Raw genomic sequence first — 9,370 nt, forward strand, 5'->3', positions numbered from 1 at the left:
TGTCAAGAGATTTAACCACATTTCTCTGATTCCTCGTGCTACTTGTTTGGGTTCGTTTGCCAGTAGTTAGCAGACACTCCTCATATATTGAATTATTTAAGTGTACACTGCTACAGTGGGGCAAATAAGTATTTAGTCAACCACCAATTGTAAGTTCTCCTACTTGAAAAGATTAGAGAGGTCTGTAATTGTCAACATGGGTGAACCTCAACCCTGACAGACAGAATGTGAAAAAAAAAAAAACAGAAAATCACATTGTTTGATTTTCAAAGAATTTATTTCCAAATTAGAGTGGAAAATAAGTATTTGGTCACCTACCAACAAGCAAGATTTCTGGCTGTCAAAGAGGTCTAACGTCTTATAACGAGGTCTAATGAGGTCTAACGAGGCTCAACTCGTTACCTGTATTAATGGCACCTGTTTTAACTCATCATCGGTATAAAAGACACCTGTCCACAACCTCACTCAGTCACACTCCAAACTCCACAATGACCAAGACCAAAGAGCTGTCGAAGGACACCAGAGACAAAAGTGTAGACCTGCACCAGGCTGGGAAGACTGAATCTGCAATAGGTGAAACGCTTGGTATAAAGAAATCAACTGTGGGAGCAATTATTAGAAAATGGAAGACATACAAGACCACTGATAATCTCCCTCGATCTGGGGCTCCATGCAAGATCTCACCCAGTGGCGTCAAAATGATAACAAGAACGGTGAGCAAAAATCCCAGAACCACACGGGGGGAACCTAGTGAATGACCTACAGAGAGCTGGGACCACAGTAACAAAGGCTTCAATCAGTAACAGAATGCGCCGCCAGGGACTCAAATCCTGCACTGCCAGACATGTCCCCCTGCTGAAGCCAGTACACGTCCAGGCCCGTCTGTGGTTCGCTAGAGAGTATTTGGATGATCCAGAAGAGGACTGGGAGAATGTGTTATGGTCAGATGAAACCAAAAGAGAACTTTTTGGTAGAAACACAGGTTCTTGTGTTTGGAGGAGAAAGAAAACGGAATTGCATCCGAAGAACACCATCCCCACTGTGAAGCATGGGGGTGGAAACATCATGCTTTGGGGCTGTTTTTCTGCAAAGGGACCAGGACGACTGATCTGTGTAAAGGAAAGAATGAATGGGGCCATGTATCGAGAGATTTTGAGTGGAAATCTCCTTCCATCAGCAAGAGCATTGAAGATGAGACGTGGCTGGATCTTTCAGCATGACAATGATCCCAAACACACAGCCAGGGCAACAAAGGAGTGGCTTCGTAAGAAGCATTTCAAGGTCCTGGAGTGGCCGAGCCAGTCTCCAGATCTCAACCCCATAGAAAATCTGTGGAGGGAGTTGAAAGTCCGTGTTGCCCAACGACAGCCCCAAAACATCACTGCTCGAGAGGTGATCTGCAGGGAGGAATGAGCCAAAATACCAGCAACTGTGTGTGAAAAGCTTGTGAAGAGTTACAGAAAACGTTTGGCCTCCGTTATTGCCAACAAAGGATACATAACAAAGTATTGAGATGAACTTTTGGTATTGAACAAATACTTATTTTCAACCATGATTTGCAAATAAAATCTTTAAAAATCAAACAATGTTATTTTCTGTTTTTTTCCCACATTCTGTCTCTCATGGTTGAGGTTTGCCCATGTTGACAATTACAGGCCTCTCCAATATTTTCAAGTGGGACAACTTGCACAATTAGTGGTTGACTAAATACTTATTTGCCCCACTGTATATCATATCTCAGATCAGTAATTTGCCTGACAAACACTAAGAACCCCAAAATGTTTAGCAACCTGCCTCTTAACTCTTTCAATGCCATTGACGATTGACATAGATGTTCAATCCATTTGGAGTGGGAGGGTTGGCAGCCATTATGTACTGTTAGACCTCCAATTCCAAACGGATTGGACCTTTATCACCATCACTGGTACTGAAACATGTTCATTCACTGCACACAGACATACCGAAAGCAGATATGAAAAGAAGGGCTGCTGCAATTAATCGACAACTAATTGATTATGAAATTGATCTACAACGTTTTCGAGTTGATGAATTGCTTAGGGGCATGGAACTAAAAATAGTCCCAATCCTCTTTTTTGAGCCTCATAACAATAAATTTCTATTCTATTCTATTCTATTCTATTCTATTCTATTCTATTCTATTCTATTCTATTCTATTCTATTCTATTCTATTCTATTCCATTCCATTCCATTCCATTCCATTCTACATAGTTGTATTGTACAGTGTTACCTCTACTTACGAATGTCTCTACATACAAAATGTTCAGGGAAAGACACGCCTCAATGGGAAATTATTGCCTATTGTTACAAAAGACATTTTAGAATACGATAGTTAAAAATACAGTATGGCTGGTACTCGCAGCTCCCAGAGTTTACTGAACGTAACATACTTATAGCTGCTCTGCCTTTGGCTATTGCCTAGCATTCCTGGCATCCAATTGGCTGAGAGGGACCTCTTCTGTATGTGTATGTGTATATCCCAGCGTCCTCTTCATTCGCCCCTCGTGTTCTGACAGCTTTACATAATACATTTGATACATTTATTTCTAAAGCGCTTTTCAAACACACAAAGACGCTTCACAAGAGACATGGAATCACAGTACGATAAAAAGGTATTAAAAGGATAAAAAATTAAAAGCACAATAAAAAGAAGTAAAAATATGACAGCTAGGGGTTATGGTGGGTAAGAAAGAGTGAACAGGTGTGTTTTCAGTCTAGATTTGAAAAGTGATAGAGTAGATATGCTGCGGAGATCAGGGTGTGGGGAGTTCCAGAGCTGGGGGGCGCAATGACTAAAAACTCTGGAACCAAAGGTGGAGAGGCGGACACGGGGGACGGAGAGGGGAGGAATAGTGGTAGAGCGATTGTTTAGACGGAGAAGATCGCAAAGGTAGGGAGGGGCCAGGGCATGGAGTATTTTGAAGGTGATGATGAGGATTTTATAATTGATTCTTTGTTTGACGGGAAGCCAGTGAAGTTGACGGAGGATGGGGGTAATGTGGTGTGTTGCGGGGGTTCGTGTGATGAGGCGTGCTGCTGAGTTCTGGACATGAGTGTATTAACTTTTATTCTTTACTCTATTCTTGTTTTTTTACATTTTGCACAACTCTGATTTTGTTAATTGTGCAATAAACAAATTATAACATGTGTTTGTTACATATTTTGATGCATTTTTATGCATTATTAAAGATTTATGTCGCATCTTGATTTGCAGAATTTTACAGAAACTTACGAAACAACTACCAGAACCAATTAATTTCGTGAGTAGATGGACCACTGTACCGATATTCCAACTTCTCTCAGTCGAGATTTCCAGTCAGTTGACCTGATTTAGAGTTTATATGAGCCAATTAGTCGACCAGTCGCAAAAAAAACATTATTCAATTATCAAAATATTTGTAGCAACACTAAAAGCTTGAATCTGATTGGGGAAAAAAAATCCAACTTCCACATGGAAGCAGTGCAGTCAAGAGCAACACCACAAAATGAAAACACTAGAGTGCTGTGAATACAATTTCACGATCCAAATATTACCGTCAGTGTTTTTGTCACACACACCGCATTAGTGTGTTTTACAAAGTTGAATACAAATGTAAAGGCCTCGTTCATCGCTGTAAAAAGATCCAAAAGCGCTCCAGGCCCCACTCATCCGATCCTCTTCCATGGTGCACATTTTTTCACATGCAAGCAGGGCACCGAGCTAAGGCTTATTACATCAGCGCGTCTGCATGCTTGGCTAGCGGGGAACGCACAAGATTTTGACGGCCCGACTTTCATGTCATGGGATGCGGGACCCTCAAGCAAAAAAGAAGAGAGCTGAATAAATGCAAACTCTGAATAACTAGTTATTTTAATAGCTAAAAATGCTTCGTCTGTTCTAAGGTGAACAAAATGATGATAGCATCTTTGCGTCGTCCATGCAAATTCCCTTGTGAAAGTTTCTTAAAATACACAAATTCAGTGGTACCTCTACATACAAAGTTCATTCGTTCCATGACCTTGTTTGTAAGTTGAAATTGTAGTATATCGAGTAAGATTTTCCCATAAGAATACCTTATAATTCCATTAATTCGTTCCACAGCTCGAAAACCTACTCTAAATCCTTAATAAATATTGCTGGTACTATTACAAATGGCAATTACACATAGCAAAAAAAAAATATTATGGATGAAAATTGGAATAATAATATAATAATAGTAATAGTAATAATAATACCTGTAATAATGTAACGAATCAGGTTCTAATGTGGCGGATGTGTTTTGCGTGGTGTACCTCAATGCACTGCTTGGTTGACGTGATAGAGTGAGAGAGGAATTTGTACTTTCACTTTTCATGTTCAGCTGCGGCGGACAGTAAGAATGTTGTGTTGCAAGTTCGGAAATAAATGAGTAAAATCCTGACTAAGCTGGTGATTTTTTGGTGATGTTACAATCATAATAATTGGCACCTTAATTTATCTGGCGAACGGAGGTTGGAGGTGGACTCGTACCTTGTTTATTATGACAAAGCAGCGAACAGGAAGGGGTTATAGGGGAAGAGAAGAAAAGAAAAGAAACACAAACAACAACAAGAAATACATTGAACGCCTACACTAACTATGAAAATGTTGGTGCTATCGTCAGCTAAATGTATTTCTGGTTCACACCATGTGGGGGCATGTTGACTAGGGAAAGAAGGGGAGGGGGGTGGGGGAGTTTATAAGCTAAGGGGCCGTTTACATGGTGACGCTCCGAGAATATGAAAAATTTCAAATTTGCATTTATATGGGCCCGTCTCCATTCGAATAATGTTGCAATTCTGCATGAAAACGATGTAGTATTCATGCCAAGCCCTAGCAGATTTACAAGGCGACAGTGAATGATGCACTTTGACACCACCAAGCTCCTCAACCCGGAAAAAAATATGCCCGCTCACTCGAAGCAATAGCATTTTTTTCTTTTTTGCTCAAAAAGGCACAAAATGGAAACATTCAACATATTTAATTTAAAAATATAATTAAAACAGTAAATTAAAGCCAACATTCCGCCATATTTGCTGTTTTCAATGTTTAGTAGCACAGCTGCGCACGCCCAATGTGACGTGTACGAGTGCTGACGTTATCGGCGCAGTCTCGAGCCACGGGAGACTTTTATTTGCTTGCGGAGCAAGCCCCCCTCAATCCCCGCAATCGAATTCTTCCACTTTGGAGGCAGGATTCAGAATTTTTCGTCTTCGCCGACAGCATATGCACGAAAGGCCATTACACTACTTAGTCATTGCGTCTTTGTGTCGCAGAGTCGCCATGTAAACTGCCCCTCAGTGATTGGGAGGGGTGGAGTTTACAATATCAGCTCTGTGATCTAGAAACCAGTAATCGTGTGAATCCCTTGTGAGTGTAAGTCCGTCAGCAACCGACCCTATGCCACCCCATCGCCAATTGCCGGCACCGAGATCCCCCACCTGAGCGCGCTCAATCACATCCAGTCACGCGCGAGCCCCATCAAACACGCGACAGCCACGCAAACGAGCGGAGACAGCCCAGGGCCACGGCTCCCTCCCAGCCAGCCCCGGTGGGTGGGGGGCCAGTGCAGCTCATCCTTCCTCCCGCAGCCCAGCAAAGGAGCCATCGTCTCCCCCCCGGGATCCAGGGTGGTCCCCTGGGCCACCCGCGCCCCCATCAACCGGCCTTCAGGGATGGGAATAGAGGACGCACCACTGACCCACTTCCGGACAAGGAGTGGTGCGTGGTATGATACCAGGGAGCACCTCCCCAGTACCTGGTACAAGGAGACGCGGGTCTTGCCGGGCCGACCCAGGAGGGAACTGTGGCCGCCGCATACCCCCCAATCCCCAACCCACTTCATCCCAACCCGGCCGGCCAGGAAAGGGCCGTGGCTCCGGGGCAGCACTATGATATATTGAACAATCAATCTGGCGTGCCAGGTTACCAGAAGTGGGTAGTAACTGAGCAACTTTTTGAGAAAAATGTACTTTTTAGAGAAGTTTTACCATACAATGCTTTTTACTTTTACTTGAGTAGATTTGTGAAGAAGAAACACTACTCTTAATCCGCTACGTTGTGCTACACTAGAGTTGTTGCATTTTTCCCTCCTTATTCAACATATTGACTTGTTTTTTGTCAGTGATGCCAATAGTGACTGACTCAGTTCCACCAATGAGATGTCACAACAATAACCACATGACTTCATTATACCAATCAGAGGTAACAATGTTTTTACTTCTCCACGGCACTTTGGACGGTTGATGTTTCATAGTGTTGCTCTGGCCTGAATGTTTGGCATCTCTTTGGCTTAATATGGCCATGTAATGTGTTATAGTACAATATTATAATAAAAGTTATTGGATACTACTTTTACTTGAGTAAAATTATTTAAAAGAATGCTACTCTTACTGGAGTAAAAAATTTGGCTACCCTATCCACCTACGCAGGTTACTGCTTCACACTTAAATGGACGACTTCCGATGAATTTTATTGCATGGATTCTTGAGACTTTTTCGTACATTCCCTCATGGTAGACGAGAGATGTGTACCAAATTTCATGCTGATCCGTGGAACTTGATCGTGATCAGGACTGATTTGATTTTTAGATTTCTCCTTTCTTTCGTTTAAGGCATCAGCTCTAGGCCCTAGCTCAAAATAACTGGCTTTCTGTTTATTTTGTTTATGGGTTCTTGAGACTTTTTCATACATTCTCTCATGGTAGACGTTAGATGTGTACCAAATTTCATTTTGATCGGTGAAAGTTGATCGATATCAGGACTGATTTGATTTCTAGATTTCTCCTTTCTTTCGTTTAAGGCACGAGCTCTAGGCTCTAGCTCAAAATAACTGGCTTTCTGTCTATTTTGTTAATGGGTTCTTGAGGCTTTTTGGTGTGATCTATCATGCTAGACATGTCCCTCCAGTTTCGTATTGATTGGTAAAACTGGTGTCTGCGGCTAATCTGTTTTGTAACTTTCTACTAATGTACAAACACTGGAATCTGACCAAAATGACTGCTTCAATCCAAAATGTACGATTACCTGTTCAATCTTGACTATGGTTTCTTGAGGCTTTTTGGTATACCCTGTCATAGACATGTTCATCCATTCTCGTATTGATTAGTGAAACTGGTGTCCAGCAATGCGTTTTCTAATTTTATATCAATGTACAACCCCTAGAATCAGCCTAAAATGGCTGCTTCAAACCAAATTGTCTGACTTCCTGTTCAGTTTCGGCTATGGCTATGGGTCCTTGAGGCTTTTTGGTACCCCGCTGTCATGATAGACATGTCAACCAAATTTGGTATTTAGTTGTGAAACTATGGCGTTCGAGGCAATTTTTTTCTAACTTTCTAATAAAGTACACGACCTCTGGAATTCACCCCAAATGGCTGCTTTGCCTCAAAATATCTGACTTCCTGTTCAATTTCGGCTATGGCTTCTTGAGGCTTTTTGGTGCATCCTGTCAAGATAGACATGTCCACCCAATTTTGTATCAATTGGTGAAACTGGGTTCCGGGGCTAATTTAAAAAAAAAAACTTTGAAGGGGACTCTGCTGTCTCATGTGACCCCGAATACTTGACTCATGCTCACTGCTGCATTGACTTGCCCCGCGGGGACGAAGCAATGTTTCAAATTTTACATCCTCGCATTTCCATTTTAATTGCGCCGGCCGCGACGCGGAAAGGCCTCCGGGGGGGTCAACACGCGGTGCGGAGGTTTGACACGGCCCTGATTGCGTTTAATGCGTAGCAGCTAAAGCTCAGGCAGATAATTGCAAGCACATGACTGTCGTTTTGGATCGTTTGGACCTCTTAACCGTCTTGTAAATGTATGTAAGTGTGGTTTTTACTGCAAGGTAATCCGAATTTGTTCGAGCCTATGAGCAAATGTTGATGGATATACCTCGATCAATGCTGATATGCTTATCAATTATACTTGATGGGTTATTAAATTGATATTACTTGTATTATGAGCATTCACTTTTTATTGTATTGATGTGAAACCATTCATCACTCCTTTACAAGATTTTGAATTGGGGTCAATTGTGTGGTGAATTCATGTGTCAAATTGACCTGCTGTATTTGTAATCATAAAAAAAAGAAAATTGTTATTTTTGTGTGTTAAATGGAGGTAAACTGTGTGTGTGTGGTTACAATAATGGGTCAGTGTGACCTGCTGCATGTTTAACAATAAAAATGCACATTGGGCTAAATGAGGTGTATTGATTGCCATTTAAAACTTAAAATGAACATGTGTGTGTTTTCAATTGGTCTTAATGGGTCAATTTGACCTCAGATACAAAAAAGAAAAGCAAAGAATTGTTCAATGATTTTCATACTTTTATGTATGTTAACTAGGGTTGTTCCGTTCATGTTTTTTTGCTTCTGATCCGATCTCGATCGTTTTAGTTTGAGTATCTGCCGATCCTTATATTTCCCGATCCAATTGCTTTTTTTTTTTTGTTGCTCCCGATTCAATTCCAATCATTCCCGATAATTTTTCATATACATTTTGGCAATGCATTAAGAAAAAAATGAATAAAACTATAATACATACATAATATATACATTCAACATACAGTACATAAGTACTGTATTTTTTTATTATGACAATAAATCCTCAAGTTGGCATTTACATTATTAACATTCTTTCTGTGAGAGGGATCCACGGATAGAAAGACTTGCAATTCTTAAAGGATAAATGTGACTTTGTATATTGTGACTAAATATTGCCATCTAGTGTATTTGTTGAGCTTTCAGTAAATGATACTGTAGCCATTTAACTATTCTGCCCAAATGCATGATGGGAAGTGGAACCATGACTGTGCGTAGTGGCACCAATTGATACATCTTCTCTGCGTTGGGAAATAACGAAGGGTGTTAAGAATAAAAGATCAACTACTACCTTGCTTCCCCACATCGCTCTCCACGATGTTTCTAATTGTTGAGAGAGGGATTGTAAGGCTTTCGCCAATTAAAAAACGCTCCAGAGACTGTCAAAATTCACTTTACTCATTTTACGCTGCCTTTTAGCTCTATTTATAGGTAAAACGGAGCCATTATAATTTGAACGCGACAATGCGTGAGTACGTCGTGCAGTGCATGCGTTAATTGCTTTAAATATATTAACGTGATTAATTTAAAAAAAATAATTACCGCCGTTAACGCGATAAATTTGACAGCCCTACTTTAAGCCAAAACTAAAGACTGGATGATTGTAAGGCATTTTGTCTGTAACGTTAAATACAAATAGAAGACGATTTAATTAAATAATACATATATATTAAAAAAAGGCATGTCCGATATTTTTTTGCCGATTCCGATACTTTGAAAATGACGTGATTGGACCCGATCGATCGGCATCCCG

The sequence above is a fragment of the Corythoichthys intestinalis genome, chromosome 4 (assembly GCF_030265065.1).
Source record: "Corythoichthys intestinalis isolate RoL2023-P3 chromosome 4, ASM3026506v1, whole genome shotgun sequence".
Lineage (NCBI taxonomy): Eukaryota > Metazoa > Chordata > Actinopteri > Syngnathiformes > Syngnathidae > Corythoichthys > Corythoichthys intestinalis.